The following is an 18,830-nucleotide window of genomic DNA, read 5'->3' on the forward strand; positions in this document are numbered from 1 at the left end:
AGATGACTCATGCTTCAGGGAAGGTTTGGAATCATTAACTTTCAGAGGTCTTATTTAATATTGAGGTTTTATTATTTGACTGAAATGATGAAGGTAAAAGAAAGCATATTACTCTTAAATACTGATTGGGTCTTTAGAAAAAGCAATATGCATTGGTTCTTTTCCAACTGGCTTTGATTTTGGTGGAGAATATATCTCTGGAATGGGACAAAATGCATGTCAATGAGTTCGTGATAGACAGATGTCCCTGGTACCATTTTTGTGTTTAAAGTATTTTTTTTCCCTGAAGAAAAAAAAACAAACATGTTTTTCTTTTGCATAGGCAAACCATTTCAGCAGAACATGGCTGGCAGCCACATGGTTTTATGTTAATCCAACAATCATTGCAGTATAGATGACTACATTTTATAAATCTTGAGTATAATATCCCAGATAATGTTATTGTGAAGAATGAAACCATTATGGAAAATAATAAAATATTTTAAAAAGGAGGGGGAGTTACAGTTTCTTTAATCTCTAGATGATAATAAGAAAATGACTATTTCTTACTGTCTGTAAACTATCTTGTCTGTGGCATCACATAAGGAATTTGTATATTATAGAATTTTTATAGAGACTTTTTATAGGAAGTTTACCCTCAAGGAACTTATAATTTAGTAAACTTTGAATGAAGAGCTTATATGCTCTTATCTAAATTTCTTTGGTCTAGACATTTGGCTGGCAAGACTTACAAGAATTGGCTTAATGACAGTATTCCATTACTTCTGCTTCCAGCCAAAACTAATAAGTGTGGAGGTATTCAAACATGGGGAGAAGGGGAAAAAAGTTAACTAAACACATTAAGATCTTATAAAAAAGTCCTCTAACATTTGGGGAAATAGCTCCTGTCACTTTTTGGTTTCTCTAGTGAGACTGGATAGTTCTGCTAAGACTTTTCTAATTGTAATTTGCAGGATGAAAGTCGGAAAATATCCATTCCACTCTGTCCCTCATATATAGGAGAGAGTCCATATGGTTTGTAACTAAGATCCTAGACTCTTGCAATTCTTAAGCATTATGACATAATGAAGGAGAGAACATAAACATGACTTGGAAGAACTTTTTTTTGAGGGGGGGAAGTTTAAAATTTTATCAGCCTTTTCCTGAGAGAATGAAATACTACCTACTGGCCATTTATGGAAACACAAGTCCAATATTTACTGTTTCATGAACACTGCCACAAAAGTTATCTCTGAAGAAACCATTAGAGTATATTTTCTTCATCCAGTGTGATCAGCTTTTTCCAGATATGTCATTCCTTCATTTCATGGTTTCACTATACCATCAAGATATAGATTGCCTATGTTTTTTCAGGTTCAACCTGTGGTCAGATTCCTAGGTTGTTATGAAATTCAAATTAATAAGACATTGTAAATATTATGACTAGTAGCAAAGCTATCTGCAGTGTACCAATGTGTTTGACTTCTGAAGGAAGATATAAATGCTTCCTCGAAGATATTTTATGAGGAAGGCTAAAAAGGAGTCCTTTTTCCTCTGTTTTGCAAGGAAAGTAGAATTAGTTCATTCCCACATTCAGCTCAGCCTGAAGAGATTTTGACTGTAAGCAGGATAAAATGAATCATCAAAACTGATAGATAAAGCTATTGAATGTCTCAATGAATGAGGGATGACAGGAGAAACTGTTTTCAGCCAGGGGAACTATGTAATCCTGAGGTAAGCTGGACTAGGAAAAAAAGTATGCAGCAATAATTCAAAAGCTTTAACACATTGGGATGCTTTTTTTTTTTTCCTTCTCAGAGGTATTTCTTCCCTAGTGTTCAAGGAATGCAAAAGATCTGTAGACATAGAAAGAGTTAATGAAAGGGGCTACTACTTCCCCAAAGCTGTGTTCCATGAATCTCTCGCCTTTCAAACAGTTTGGCATGGTGTGACTGTTTCAATATGTAGGAGTCATGACATGGTCCAGGAAGTTTACTGAAACATTTTCACTGTTTGGTTTACCATGGCATCCCATATTCCAGGGCATTTAAAAAAAAAAAAAAACAGAATTTGTTCCTTGTAGCAGACCAAGAATGGACTGTGTACACACGAGAAAAGAAGAACCAAGAAACTTCATAAACTCAGCAAAACCACTGAAACATGCAGCAAACATTTGTCTTAATCCTGCCTCACAAACATTACTTTTATGAGTGAGTTCATCTAACTTTGAATTATGATTCAGACTTGTTTTCACAAGGAAAGCATTTAGGGATTTTATTTCAAAATGGAATGATTTCTCATGGATACAATAGAGTAGTGGTTAGTGAAATAGAATATCTTTCTGATCTTGAAGACATAGAAAGATACAAACTGTATAAGAACAAATTAAGTCTGGTCTTACTGTGACTCAGAAAACTGAGACTAGGGCTTTAGCTCTGTTACTGATTTGTAGTATGACCTGGGGCAAAATCACTTAATCTCTTTTGTGGCTTTCTTTTTTCATTTATAAAGTAGAGATGATAATACTGCCTCAAAGGGATCTCATAAAGATTAAGGAATTTAAAAGGAGCAAAATCAGTGAAGAAGACCAAATTCTTCTTTGAGAGATTGGCTAAGTTTATCACTGACATTAAAACAAATTTGTAGGAGGATGGCAGAATTTAGCTTTTTACATAATGTTCAGGTTTGGGAAATTCTGGACAGGTGAATATAAAGTAATGGTTTAAGAAACTGGTCTCTCAAGAGACTGAAAAGATCTAATAATCCTTGGATTTTTTTTAAAACCATCTTAGCTAGATGTCTTAAATTTCTTCTTTGAATTTTCATATCTTTGTAGAGTCACAGAAATTCATTTGGAAAGAATATCAGAGGTCACCTGCTCCAATCTATACATGCTCAAGATACAACATCCCCAATAATGACTATCTGACTTCTGCTCCAAAACTCCTTAATGAAGGAACTTCATTTCAAGAATCCCATTTCACTTTAAGGCAGTTTTGTTAGGGAATTTTTTCTATTTCAGTTGAATATCTGTCTTCTTGGTTTTCTTTAAGACTCAATCCCTAATTTCTCCTACTAAGGACATTTCCCAGTCCTGCCAGCAGCTCTTGCTTTCTCCTTTCTGGTAATCATTTCTGTACATGTCATATATGTGTCTAGTTATTTAAATGTTACTTCTACCTTTACAATGTATAGTTTTGAGAGCAAGGACTATTTTTGCATTTCTTGCATCTTTAGGTTTAGATCAGTGTCTAACACATGTTAGGCACTAAATAAATGGTTGTTGGGTATCAGACTATAATTTCTACCAATTGTTCCCAGTTTGACCTTATGAGATCAAGCAGATGACACCTAAGCACTCTTCCATACAACAGCCTTTCAAATAATTAAAATCATCTATCATGTTCCTCATAGGTTTTCTCTTTATAGGTCTTTATAGGACCTTTATAGGTCTAATGCACCTAGTTCTTTCAATTGATCCTCTTGAACATTCTCCATGCCTTTCAACATCTTGATAATACTTTTTTTGGACATGCTCTATCACACTATTAATATACATATAATTATTTTTGATTCTTATAACAACCCTGTGAGCAAAGTAGGTACTATTAAAATTTCCACTTTACAGATGAGTAAACTGAGCTTGAGAAAGGTTAAAAGTGATTTTCCCAGAGTCAAACAGCAAGTTAGAATCTGATTTTAAATGTGAACTTAACCTTTTACTGTTTCAAAATCCAGCTTTCTATTCATACTACCAGCTAGCTACTTTCAAGACTCCAATATTTTTTCTTCTTTGAAATATTCTTTCCTGTTTTTTTTTAATTTTATGGAACATTTCATTTCTTTAGATAACATGAAGAGTAGAAATAGATCCCTTTGGGCCTTAAAATTTCTCCTTTAAGATGGAGATGAACTTATCTATCTGTATCTAATAATTATACCTACTTATTTACAGATAGGTAGATATAGTTATTACAGAGTTATAGATAGAGAGATATCTATCTATATGTATATATATGTAAGGTATATATGTATATATCTATGTATGATAATTATATCTACTGATAGGTAGATATAGTTGTTAAAGATCTATAGATAGGTAGGTAGATAGGTAGGTGGCTAGATATAGTTATTACACGGCATTGGCAGAAAAATCAACATAATACAGATTCTATAAGTCACTGCAAAATTCTCCTTGGCTTCCATACTTCCTAAATATCAGAGGTATTAGTAGATGGAATATTAGACTTGAAATCAGGAAATCCTGAGTTTGGATCTTGCCCCAGATATTTATTGGATATAACCACAATACCTGGCACATGGTAAGAAATTAATGAATGCATTTTTAAAAATTAGTATCTGAATTTTAGGAAAGTCACGACATCCCTGAACTTCAGTTTCCTCATCTGTAAAATGAATAGTATAATAGAAATTACTTCACAAGTTTGTTATGAGGGTCAAATGACATGATGTTAAAGTGCTATATAAATATGAGCTGTCATTATTAACAACCATCACACAATTAACACACATTAACACTACCACCATCACCATCTCCATCACCACCAGTCCCCCTCCACCATCACCACCCCTACCTCTAACTCTCACCATTCCCACCACCTCCACTGTCTTTGTCATCATCATAATCACCATCATCATCACCATCATCATCATCATCATCATTGTCCTGGAATTGTCCAGATTCTTACATTTACTTCAGTAGATACTAGATTCTCTGATCTACTGTGATTTCATGATCACTGTTGAGTGAAAACAGTTAACCCATGTAATGGACTAACTTGTGACTGTCTGGAGCTGTCCAGGGTTTGCTAATTTTTAGCTATTCCTCTCACATTTAAATCATGGGATTTTAAAGCTGTAAAAAAGAAAGTGATTTTAGCAATAATCTAGCTTAATTCTCTCATTTAGGAAGAAGGAAACTGATTTACACTCTCTCACAATGCTAGTTAATGGCAGATTCTGAACTAGGATACAAGTCTCTATCTTGTTTGACTTCATTTAATGGCACCATGAATTCAGGATCAAAGTTAACTTTAATTCATTTTTCTCTTCATTCCTTATACCTAATCAGTCAATAAGACCTACTAATTTTTCCTTTAAAACTCTTTTTTTTCTGTTCTTTTCTTGTTATTCCTGTGAAATCATCTTAGTCCAAGTGCTGGACACTTCAGTGACCCCTTACTTGGTCTCTTTGTCTTCAATTTCTCTCCTTCAATACTGCATAATACTGTCAGACTATTCTTTTTCTGTAAGTATTACTTTCATCATATTATTCCTTTGCTCAACAATCTATGCAAGCTTCTTATTGCCTACTATATTATGTCTAATTTTTTGGCCCACTGTTTCCATGTTCTGGCCTAAATCTACATATTCACTTTAATATCTTGGTATCATTGATTCCTATCATGTCAATTTTCTCATTGTCACTATCCACTATATGCTCATTATATCTTCTGTATCTTTGCTTTAAGTTTCCCCCTACCCATAATACCTTCTTTTTTCTTCTTAACAATTCCAGATTCTATCCATTTGAAAATCGTATTTATTCTAGCATGTCTTCATTGGCTACCCTAGCCCTCATTTATTCTCTTTTTTACTATTGAAATTGTGTGTCTGTACCTCATAACCTAAAATATAAATGATGTACTATTTCATATGTGTTAATCGTCTCTTTCCATCTAGACAGTAAACTCTTTGAAGGCAAAAAAGTCATATATTTCTTTGTATATTGAATACATCTCTTGTTATGGAACATACATCTGTCACTCAATAAACACTTGTTTGATTAATTGGTTTTGAAGGAAAATATCTGCTTGCATTCCAGTAATGGTCTCACTGAGACCATTTTGTGAGACCATAGAAAGTTCAGAAACTTTGTCTTATGAAGGATTGAAAGAATGAGAAATGCTAAGTTCAAATGAGAAAATATTTAACCTTGACATGATATCTTTCAAATATTCAATGGGCTATATCAGTAATCATCCCAGATAGCAATAATTAGGAAAAATAGATGAAAAAACATAGAAGCTGGTTTTGGCTCAGAGAAATCAGAACATTTTGAACTTTTAAAGTTGTCCATCCCTAGAAAAAGGCTGTGCATGGAATAATCAGATCTCCATAATGGAAAAAATATTCAAATGGAGATATGTAATTACTTGGCAGGAATATTTTTGAAGTAATTCTTTCACTGAGTAGAAGTTAGACTTGATCAGAAGTAAGTAGTAATTGACAGTTTAAATACTGATTTGTGACTCTACTGGTCAATCAAGTACTTGATATGTGCCAGGCAATATATTAAGCACTGGGGTTACAAAGAAGGCAAAGAACAGTTCCAAATCTCAAGGATCCCATGGTTTAATGGGAGAGGCAATGTATAAACAGTTCTGTACACATACGATATGTATAGGTCAAATTGGAGATAATCTGAGAGGGAGGACACTAAGGAGGAATGGGAAAGATTTTTTTTTTGGCAGAAGTGGGAGCTTTAGCTGAAAATTGAAGGAAGTCAGGAGATGGAAATTCCAAGAATGAAAAACAATGAGTGAAAATTATTCAAACTGGTGTTCAAGGAGGTAATCAATGTATACTCTGTGTTTTCCTTTGGCTTCCATGCAATGTCTAAAGAATTAGAGAAAGGAAGTTCTCCAACAAGTTGACATACCCCTTTGATGGATTTATGGAAGGACATTATAACTCAGAATTGTCAGGCATGAATATGTTTCCATCTGTATCACCAAAGGGAGTATCCATATGGATGAGATGATAGAAGCAATCATAGAATAATTCAGATGAAGTTGGCATCAATATAACACAATATTATTACAATAATTAAATATTAACTATTTACTATGGGCCAGGTATGTTACTAGGATCTGAGATCAGTAAAAAAATATAAAGAGCAACCTCTATGCTCAAGCAGATTCTATCTCACTGGGGAAGAAGAATACATAAAAAATATAAATAGAATTAATACAAAGTAAATAAATTTAAATCTGTACAAAGCAATTAGTTATAAACCAATTTGAGACTAAGCACCAGCAATTTGAAACACCAGCAGTTGTAGGAGAAGGTGGTGGGAAGAGAGTTGATCAGAAAAGGCTTTATGAGGCAATCAGAACCAGAGAAACATTCTACACAACAATGGCAAGATTGAGCAATGATCAACTATGATAGATTTGGTTCTTTTAAACAGTTCAGTGATCCAAGGCAATCCCAATAAATTTTGAATGGAAAATGCCATCCGCATCCAGAGAGAGAACTATGGAGACTGAATATAGATCAACATGTATCATTTTCACCTTTTTTCTTTCTTGTGGTTTTCCCTTTTTATTGTGATTTTTCTCTTTCAACATGATACATATGGAAATAAGTAAAAATGAATGTATATATATATCTATATATACATATAGATATATATAACCCCCAAAATGTTTTTCTACATAACTGGGAAATATTAAGATATTAATTTTAAAAACTATCTTAAAAAAGAAAAGGCTTCATGCAAAAAAATGGTGATGGTATTCTGTCTTAAAGGAAAATAGGGACTCTGAAACAGAAATAGAGAGTAAATCCCAGTTATATGGGAGAGTCAGTGCAAAGTTATGGAGATAAGAGATGTAGAATTACTAGTAAGAAACAGAGAACAGTTTTCCTGGATTGTGGTATAAATGTGGAGAGAAAGGCATTGCAAACCAGTGAGACTAGAAAGATAGGTTGGATCATGTCGTAAAAGATTTTAAAAAGCTAAACAGAAAGTTTACATTTATTCTAGTGGATAAATAACAATAGGAATTGATTGAGTAGAGATGTCAATAGAGAGATCTATACTTAATGCAAAAATACTTTGGAAAAAATTGTTAGGATTTTTACAAGGTACTAAGACAGTGGAATTCAAAGAGACAATAATTATCTAATTAGCATGGTTCAGTATGATTAATCTGATCCTACAAGGAGATATTATGGGCCAGAACCTGAAACAAGGTACTAAGTGGAATTGAGGAGACAATGGTTAAATCTAGTTTACAATTGATTTAATCCTACAACAAATAATGGTTTCTTAGTGATATAATGATTGGTGTATACTCAGTGTGGGGCATAGAAGGAGGAGCTGTCAGGACTGGAAGGACAAACCCACTAAAGGACAAGCCCACTAGAGACACAAGCTTGCTAGAAGCTCTGAGCCTCAGCCAGGATTCAGTCGAGGAGATTCAGAAGCCAGAGAAGGCAGCTTAAGCTCTCGGAACCAACACTACAGAAGGCCTCTAAGAAAAACTAGCTGAGCCCCAAGTGAACGAGATAAGACTCTGAAGGAGACAAGGAAAGGATTTGGACTTTAACTCCTGCCTGCATTTGGGGTGATTACACTATACTGAAATGAAGGCTGCTCCCAGAAATTCCCCAAGAAACCTGCTCCCAGAGAATATTATATGTTAGAATATTTATATATTTAGATATATATATATATATAAACATATATATATATTTAGAATATTTGTATTATAGTTTAGGTAAGAACATTACCAAAAATGTGTAGGATGAACTGGAGTCATGAAACACTTAAGTAAGGGAGAACAATTAGGATCCTATTGTAATAATCTAGGTGAGAAATGATAACAGCCTGACCTGAATTAATAGTAGCTGCATAAATGAAAAGAGGATGTATGTAAAAGATGCTGTAGACCTAAAAACAGTAGGATTTAATATTTGCCTGAATATATAGGAAGAGAGAGAAAATGAGGAGTTGAAGGTAATACTGAATTTCTGAACCTGGAATGCTGGAATGATAGTATTCTCTTCAACTGAAATAAGAATGTTTTGGAATAGTGGAGGATTTAAGGGTAAAGAATATGAATTAAGAGTTGGATATAAATGTTGGAGAAATCTCTTGGACTTTCAGTGTGAAATGTTCAATAGACAGTTGGTGATCTCAAACTTAAATTCTGGACTTTTCTGCATGGAGATGCTAATTGCGTAGTTAAGAGTAAATAATGATACCAAGAGAGTATAGTGAGAAAAGTAGTCTCCAAATCTTACAGAGAATACTACAGGTATTTTTTCTTTTTTCAAAAGATTGCCAATTCTATACTAGATATTTTTTAAAATTTCCATTTAACTCCAAGATTATGTGATTTTTATACATTTTTGTAGAAATAACATTGTAGATAAGTTCAAATTACAGCCATACATTATTATTATTGTTGTTGTTATTAATATCTTCTCTCTTCTCTCCATGAAAAGCTTCTGGGAGTTATAAATGTCAGCTGCACATTGCTATGCCTGCAAAGCAAGGTGGGTAAAATAATATTTGTATATTTTTACAATGATAATTCTCTGCTAAGACAACTAGTCTCCAGCAGGAAATATTCTAATAGATGTACTTTGATTATTTGAAGTTTCTTGAATGATCTTATTGGAAATGTCAGTGTCAATTCTGAAGTCTCACCTTTAAATGATCAATAATTCTTGGTCCCCTACCTCCCAAGTTTTTTTTTTCCTAGCATCTTTTCAAAGGAGGAAAGTGGACTCATTTCCCCTCAAATTACTCCAGAAGTTCATGTTACGTTTCTGCCAAAGTAATATCTTTCATATCCTGCATCTTCTGTGTTTGAGTGATAGGCAACTTACTAACAATTCTCTAAGTTATTAGGTCATAGTTATGTAGAAATACATAAGTTGTGGAGTGAGTAGATTTAGTAACCTGTTTTTCTGATAGTTCCAGCTTAAAACTAGACCAATAAGTGGAAAGAAGAGCTGAGAGAACTCATAGTTAAATTTCCTAGAAGTTTGGAAAGTTGTGGTTTGAAAAATAAGTGATGAAAATGTCCACTGCTTGATCTGTATTCCTGGTTTATATAAACATATATATATATATATATATATATATATATATATTATAAATATACATAATAGTTAAATTTCCTAGAAGTTTGGAAAGTTGTGGTTTGAAAAATAAGTGATGAAAATGTCCACTGCTTGATCTGTATTCCTGGTTTATATAAACATATATATATATATTATAAATATACATATACACATATAAGTATGAATATTTTTATATGCATATATATGTATATGTGCATACACGTATCATTCTATTCATTTGTAAATATTCCTTTGTATTACTGTTATTGCCCATCACTTCAATTCTGGATGCATGCAGACATAGAATTAGTCTTGGGGGTGTTTGACCTTATCAAAAAGAAATTAGGCTTTTTCCTCATACTCCCTGATTCATCAATTGTCTTTACCTGAAGCTAGAAAGCTTTCCAAGAAAATCTCTCAGCATAGCTTACGTCTGATTTATACTCTAAGTAGGGTCTTCCCTAAAAAGATGAACTAGATTCCTCCTAAGCAAATAATCATTGAGCAAAATAGTAACTAAAAGACATAGGGCAACTATTTATTTTCTCTGCCACAAAAGAAATGCTTGTAACAAAAAAACTCAAGTATGGATTGAAAAAAATATTATTAAAGCACAAAACAGCTACAGGATACAAAATAAATCCACAGAAATCCTCAGCATTTTTATACATCACCAATAAAATCCAACAGCAAGAGATACAAAGAGAAACTCCATTCAAAATAACTGTCGATACCATAAAATATTTGGGAATCTATCTACCAAAGGAAAGTCAGGAATTATATGAGCAAAATTACAAGACACTTTCCACACAAATAAAGGCAGATTTAAATAATTGGAAAAAATATTAAGTGCTCTTGGATAGGCTGAGTGAATATAATAAAGATGGCAATACTCCCTAAACTAATCTATTTATTTAGTGCTATACCAATCAGACTCCCAAGAAACTATTTTAATGACCTAGAAAAAATAACAGCAAAATTCATATAGAAGAAAAAAAGGTCAAGAATTTCAAGGGAATTAATGAAAAAAAAATCAAATGAAGGTGGCCTAGCTGTACCTGATCTAAAACTATATTATAAAGCAGCAGTCACCAAAACCATTTGGTATTGGCTAAGAAATAGATTAGTTGATCAATAGAATAGATTGGGTTCACAGGACAAAATGGTCAATAATTAAATCAATCTAGAGTTTGACAAACCCAAAGATCCCAACTTTTGGGATAAGAACTCACTATTTGACAAAAACTTCTGGGAAAACTGGAAATTAGTATGGCAGAAATTAGGCATGGGCCACAATTAACTTATACAATAACAACATGATTTAGGCATAAAGAACGAGATAAGAAAGTGTTTCAAATCACTATTGATCAGAGAAATGCAAATTAAGATAACTCTGAGATACCACTACACACTGTAAGATTGGCTAAGATGGCAGGAAAAAATAATGATGAATGTTGGAGGAGATGCGGGAAAACTGGGACACTGATGCATTGTTGGTGGAGTTGTGAATGAATCCAACCATTCTGAAGAGCAATCTGGAATTATGCCCAAAAAGTTATCAAACTGTGCATACCCTTTGATCCAGCAGTGTTACTACTGGGCTTATATCCCAGAGATACTAAAGAAGGGAAAGAGACCTGTATGTGCCAAAATGTTTGTGGCAGCCCTATTTGTAGTGGCTAGAAACTGGAAATTGAATGGATGCCCATCAATTGGAGAATGGTTGGGTAAATTGTGGTATATGAATCTTATGGAATATTATTGTTCTGTAAGAAATGACCAGCAGGATGAATACAGAGAAGCTTGGAGAGACTTACATGAGCTGATGCTGAGTGAAATGAGCAGAACCAGGACATCATTATACACTTCAACAACAATATTGTATGAGGATGTATTCTAATGGAAGTGGCTATCTTCGACAAAGAGAAGATCCAATTCAGTTTCAATTGATCAATGATGGACAAAATCAGCTACACCCAGAGAAGGAACACTAGAAAATGAATGTGGACTACTTGCATTTTTGTTTTTCTTCCCAGGTTATTTTTACCTTCCGAATCCAATTCTTCTTGTGCAACAAGAGAACTGTACAGTTCTGCACACATATATTATATCTAGGATATACTATAACATGTTTAACATGTATAAGACTGCCTGCCATCTAGAGGAGGGGATGGAGGGAGGGAAGGGAAAAGTCGGAACAGAAGTGAGTGCAAGGGATAATGTCGTAAAAAATTACCCAGGCATATGTTCTGTCAATAAAAAGTTATTAAAACAAAACAAAACATAAAACAGCAATCTAAAACTATTATCTCTGGAGATAAAGACTCTTGAGAGGCTTATGAAACTACTGAAAAACTGTTTAATTTCTGTAAAGTATAGGCTAGCTCCCTGGAGGCCTCAGAATCAGCCAGAATCAGGATAAGTAAAAGTCCTTGATCTTTAGGGAAAGGAGTGAAAGAAACAAGCAAGCTACCAGGATTTTTGCTAAAAATCTCCTCTTGATTCTTTAGTCCAGAATCTCCACCTTTTTCCTCCTCCTCCAGCTACTAAGTAAAGTCTCATCCCACCCTCTAATCCTTGCCTACAATGATTTTCTTTACATCAAACATTGAGTAAGCACCAAACAGTGAGAATAGCCATTTTCCCAAGCATATGCTAATAGAGTCATTGTCTCACATAGAATAGGTAATTAGCCTTAAGTGTTCAGTTTTCTGATTCAAGCATATGTTTTCATAGTTTCAGCCCTTTACAAATATTTGTCTTAGAATTGGAGCAATTCACAAAGCTCCGATCTTCTGGAAAGCTAGAGCATGACAAGGTCTTTCTTAGTCCTTAAAGCTTAGTCCTTAGTCCTATAACATCCTGTCAGAAACATTAGGCACTTAATAAATAGTAATTTGAACTGAAATAAAAGATGACTTTCAGAAATTTTGGAAACATTTTGGATATTCTTTTGAAGGAGAGAATTTAACAAGCCGGGAGATTTGAGTAGATAGGAGATAAAGTCAATCATCAACAAAGTTGGGATGGTACAAATTTGATGACTATTTTTGGCTCAAGATTTAATAGTTGACTTCATTGAAGGTTCTTGAAAAATTTCTACACTGTCTTTCCTTACTGCATATTGTGAAGAAAACAAAATACCAATGGCAGAATTCAAATTTGTAATTAGACCTTTCCCCCATAATTGATACACTTTCATAAATGTAGCACTGGAAATAACACTTGCCTTGGAATCATTGTAGCTGGGATTCAAATCCCATATCTGATGCTTACTACCTATATGATCTTGAGTAATCAAACAGTTTTTATTAGACATCTTCTCATGCTAGGTATTGTGTTATGAGCTGTAGATACAAATAGAAGGAAATAATCTTTTTTGGAAGATGCTCACATTCCAATATTTAGCATGTCTAATGATACTAGAGTATCATTTAGTTAAGTGCCAACTTGGACCTTGATTTCTATAAAATAAGGGGGTTGGACTGGATGTCCTCTGGTGTCTTTTTCTGCTCTAGTTTTATGTTTCCAGGATTCTAAAAAATTGTTCTATTATTTTTATTTCTTGTGATCTCAATCTTTGCTTTTTGAGGCAATTAGGATTGTGTTACACATTATTACACTATCGTAATCTTTAATGTACTCTAAGGGGGGTAACATACTGACAGTACAAATTTTTTTTATCCCCTGAGGCAATTGGGATTGACTAGCCCAGGGTCACACAGCTAGGAACAGTGTCTGAAACTGGATTTGAACTCAGGTCCTCCTGACTTTAGAGCCAGTGCTCTATCCATTGAGCCATCTAGCTGCACCCACAGTGTAACCTTTTGAAGTCACAAGTCTAAGAATTTTCGTATATTAGGAACACAACAACTTTCAAAAGCCATGGGTTGACTTGTCATGAAAGTCAGACTAAAGCAGCAAGGCACTCTGAGGGAGAGACAAGAGACAGTATGTACCAGGAAAGTCAAAATATCACTACCACTTTGAACATCAACCCACTTCAGACCCTGTTGGAGAGAGCTTACGACTGAACTCAAGAATTTTAGGGCTTTCCCTGTCCTCAAGCCACTAAGCCTACTTCCAGTTCATTCTCCTGTAAGCAATAACTGACACCAATAAGCAGATAGATGAATACTTGAGTCTGGGAGTGGCAGCATCCCTCACACTAATGGTCTGCTTCTAATCCAGTCTTTACAACCATCATCAGGGCAAGTGCATCTGTGGAAGGAGTCAATCATCCCCACCAACTGCCATTACAGAAAGGACAAAGTATCCTGTGAGAGAGGCAAGAGATAAACACATGCTAGACAAGTTCAACTACCACCACCTCTCCCTCAGACTGTAATAAGGAAACCCTAGTTTTCTAAATACAAGAATCTTGGGAAAAATAATGCTTTCAGCTCCAGTGCTCTCAGATCATTGTAAGAAGCAACTGCTGTGGAGATCATACTTACTTTTTGATCATACTTACTTTTTGACCTAGAAAAGAAATTTCTTGCCTCCAAGATCCTTGGTACTGGAAAATGACTCAACATCAGAAATAAATATGATTTTTTTTTTATCAGAAAAGTTACATTAAAGAAGAAACATGTGCTTTGCTGCTATATTCTAAGGACCCTGGGACTTTTCCATCTGACTTGTTGCTGAATTACTTCCATGTGATAACTCCCTAGTTAGAGTGTGAATACCTTGAGGACAAAGACGTCTTACTTTCTATTGCATCCCCATTGCTTTGCACATATTAGCTGCATAACAATTTCTTTCTTTCTTTCTTTCTTTCTTTCTTTCTTTCTTTCTTTCTTTCTTTCTTTCTTTCTTTCTTTCTTTCTTTCTTTTTTTTTCTTTCTTTCTTTCTTTTTTCTTTCTTTCTTTCTTTCTTTTTCTTTCTTTCTTTTTCTCTCTCTCTCTTTCTCTCTCTCTTTCTTTCTCTCTCTCTTCTTCCTTCCTTCCTCCCCTCCTCTCCCTCGTTCCTTTCTTCCCTCCTTTCCTCCCTCCTTCCTTCCTTCCCTCCCTCCCTCCCTCCTTTTTTCCTTCCCTTCTTCCCTCCTTCCCTCCCTTCCTCCCTTCCTCCTTCTGTCATTTTCTCCCTCCTCCCTCCCTCCCTCCCCTATCCATACTTCTTTCTTACTTCTTTCTAATCCATCTTGCATTTTACCAGCCTACTGTTTCCAAAACACTGCTTTTATCAATTGGTAACTGTCCCAAAGTTCCTCCTAAATAAGGACTTCATAAAATCTGCTTGGTTTGCCAAATTCTCCAAAACTCAATTCTACTTTCCTTATCTAACCTTATTTTCCTTCAATATTCAATGTTGTGACTATGTAAATTGTTTTGATATTCTTTCAGTTTAAGTAAGTCTTACCCAGTTTCCCTGAAATTGTACTTTTTATAATTTTTTAGAACACAATAATATTTCATTACATTAATATACCATAATTTGTTCCAACATTTCACAATGGAAGAGAAACTCCTTAATTTCCAATTCTTTGCCATCACAGTGTTACTACAAAGGAATGTTATGCATTATCTGTGTGACCTTGAACAAAGCACCTAAACTTGCTTGGTTTGTTTGTTCATCTGTAAAAAGAAGGGATTGGATTATGTGATTTTGAAGGTTCCTTCCAGTTCTGAACCTATGATCCCATGTGCTAGTCAGATTGGAATGCTGTTGTGATGAAAGAAATGATGAAAGGGATGGTTTCAGAGAAGGAAAGTCTTGTGTGAACTGATACAGAGTAAAGTGAACAGAACCAGGAGAATAATTTATGCAACAGTATGGCAAAGACAAGAAAGAATTTGGAAATCTACTCAGTATAATGATCAGGCACAGTTCCATAGGATTAATGATGCAATATGCTAAACATTTCCTGGTTGAGAAACAAAAAAGCTCAGAGTACAGAATGGAATATAGAAAATATACAACACACAAAACATTTACACACATGTGTATATGCATACATCTATCCACAGATGTATGTATGCAATATATCTTTACATATACATAACTATATATACATATGTGTGTGCACATATACATATATGTATATTTTTGGAAGCACTTAAGTGGCTCAGGGGATAAATATTAGACCTGTGGCCAGGAAAAGCTGAGTTCAAATCTTTAGACACTTAATTAGCTTGGACAAGTCATGTAACTGACATTTGCCTTAATCCAGTGGAGAATGAAAAACAAACTATTTCAGTATCTTTTCCAAGAAAATTTCATGGACACTATAATCCACAGGATCACTGAGAGTTGGACATGACAAAAAGACTAGACAGTAACAACAATGTATGTGCACATATGTATACATACACATTTGTTATTTAGTCATTTTTCTGATGTATTCAACACTCCATGACCCCATTTGGGATTTTCTTGGCAAAGATTACTCTAAGAGTTTGCATTTCCTTCTCCAGATCACTTTTCAGATGAGGCAAACAGGATTAAGAGACTAGTCCGGGGTCACCAAGCTACTAAGTATCCGAGGTTGGATTTGAACTCATGAAGATGAGTCTTCTTGATTCCAGGACAAGTGTTTTATCTGCTGTGCCTTTTAGCAGGTTGAATCCATAAGATATGCACCCATACATATATGTGTGTGTGTGTGTGTGTGTGTGTGTGTGTGTGTAATAAATTATGTATGTGTATATACATATATACAAACACACAGATGCATATGTTTCCCTCTTTGGACATGGCCAGTCTAGAAGCTTGTTTTGTTATTTATAACAAGAGTTTTATTGTTCTTTTGTTCTTCTTTGGGGATGAAATGGGACAAAGGAAAAAAATGTTTTACTGAATGAAAAACTTAATTTAATTTAAACATTTAAAAGAATTCTGAGAATGGGTCTATGGATTCCACCAACCTCTCCTTCCATCAACCTCTCAAACCACAACACAAAACAATTATGAATCTCTTTCCAACAAGCAAGGAAACTGAGGCTACTTAAGGGATGCCCAAGGTCATGTAGTTAGTAAAAAAGAGAAGGTTTGAATCCAGGTCCTCTGACTCCAAATTTTGTGCTTCTTCTATACTTTCCTATGTAAAATGCAGATTTTGGCCCAGCATGATGCAGTGGGATGATTAGATTTAGAGTGAGCACCTAAGTTCAGATCCCTCCTTGTCACTTACTACCACCTATGCTATTATTGAGAAATATGATTTTTTTTATTCCGAAGGCAATATGTTATTTAAAAAAAACCCTAGCAACTCTTCTCCTAAAAGAAGCATAAATACCATGCTTCCTAAACTGGGGACATGTTGGTAAATATTTAACAGTTGGCTCTGGGTGGGGGGGGGTTGGCGATGGTGGTGATAGAATAAGGGAATTAATATACACATTTTGAAGTTTAATTCAAATTATAGGCACTTTCTTAAATCTAGACAATCTACAAAAAATAAATCAAGTCCTGATTTTTAGTGCTTGCTAGTTTTTGAGAGATAAATACTCACACTGAAAATTTAATAATCAGCTTGAGGTTGTTAGAAATGGTGAGCACATCCCTGAGTCAGCTGCTAGGTATCAGGAGATAGAACACTTGGCATGGAGTCATGAAAATCTGAGTTTAAATCCATCCTCTCCCTGGGCAAGTCACTTTACCTTCTGTCTACCCCAGTTTCCTCACATGAAAAATGAGAATAATAAAAGTGCCTGTTTCTTAGGCTTGTTGTGAGAATCAAATGAGATAATATTTATGAAGTGCTTAGCACAATAACCCACACTAAACATTTAGTAAATACTTGTTTTCATTCTTCTTTCTCTTCTTCTTTCCTTCCTTCCTTCCTTCCTTCTTTCCTTCCTTCCTTCCTTCCTTAGTCCATAGATGAAGAGGTTGAGGTGATACATTTAGCTATGTCAAGTCATTAGTAGCAAAGCCAAGAAGTGACTGAATCATTTGCCTATGGAGTCCTCTTTCTAGTCCTACTTGCTACTTCTCAGGTCAGCAATATAATTTGAGAGTTAGAAGGGACTTAGCTCAACCCTGGCATTTTATAGATGGGGAAATTGAGCCCCAAACAGGTCATAGTACTTGCCCACATTCACAAAGTTCCAATAAGTAGAAGAACTGGAAGTAGAAAAATAAACATTGGTCTTTTGATTCTTACCATAGTTATTTGTTCTATAAAATATCCTTAGATGGCAGAGTGGGGCAAAGTGCTAGATTTGGAGTTTGAAGAATCTGAATTCAGATCATAGCTCTGTTTCTTACTATCTGAATGATCTTGGAAAAGTCATTCATTCATTCAATAAATATTTATTAAGTGTTTACTATGTTCCCTTCTTCAGGTTTCATTTTCTTCATCTGTAAAATGATGACAAGTTGATTTGATGGTACCTGAGGACACTTCAGACTCTCAATCTATGCTCTCATGGTACTAGTTCTTTAAGTACTCTTTCAGGTTTGACATTCTAAGAACTATAGGATGTAAAATTGATAATAGAGACTTATTTGGCTTTGGAGGGAATTCAAAAGGGAATGTATAAAATATGGAAAGATCTATGTATTAGTTTTCTTATGTTGATTCTCACTTTGAGAAGCTTAGTGGATAGAGACCTAATCTTTTGTTTTTTGTTTGTTTAAAGGTTCATGTCTTACTTCTGGTACAATTTGTTTGATCCCAAGCTCTTTGATCCCAAGCAAGTACTTCAGCATCACAGTGATGTCAAACATAGAGCCCACAGACAATATTCTGAACTGCAACTCACAACAAATTAAAATATAGAAGGGAAATATTTAACAAAATAAACAAAAATAGATGACAGAAATAATGTTAATATGTGGTTTTTAAAATCAATATCTAGCTGCCAGGATCCTTATATATGGTTTAGTGGTCCCCATTTCAGTTCAACACCTGTGCTCTAGGTCTACATCTGCTCTAGGTCATTTTCTTAGACTCTAAATTGCAGAAGAGACGCTGAGCTGCATTGGCAAGGAATTCTATATATGAAAGAAATCACAGGTC

The 18,830-nt window shown here is 34.5% G+C and overlaps 1 long non-coding RNA gene across 1 annotated transcript; it reads left to right on the forward strand.

The window, feature by feature from the left end:
• The first annotated feature begins 8,233 nt into the window (after positions 1 to 8,233).
• Positions 8,234 to 18,627, forward strand: LOC116420040. The gene is made up of 3 exons (XR_004230367.1): positions 8,234 to 8,354; positions 9,238 to 9,288; positions 18,451 to 18,627. It is a non-coding gene; the product is annotated as an uncharacterized LOC116420040 (long non-coding RNA).
• The last annotated feature ends 203 nt before the right edge of the window (positions 18,628 to 18,830 follow it).

This window comes from Sarcophilus harrisii, chromosome 6 (assembly GCF_902635505.1).
Source record: "Sarcophilus harrisii chromosome 6, mSarHar1.11, whole genome shotgun sequence".
In the NCBI taxonomy this organism is placed as follows: domain Eukaryota; kingdom Metazoa; phylum Chordata; class Mammalia; order Dasyuromorphia; family Dasyuridae; genus Sarcophilus; species Sarcophilus harrisii.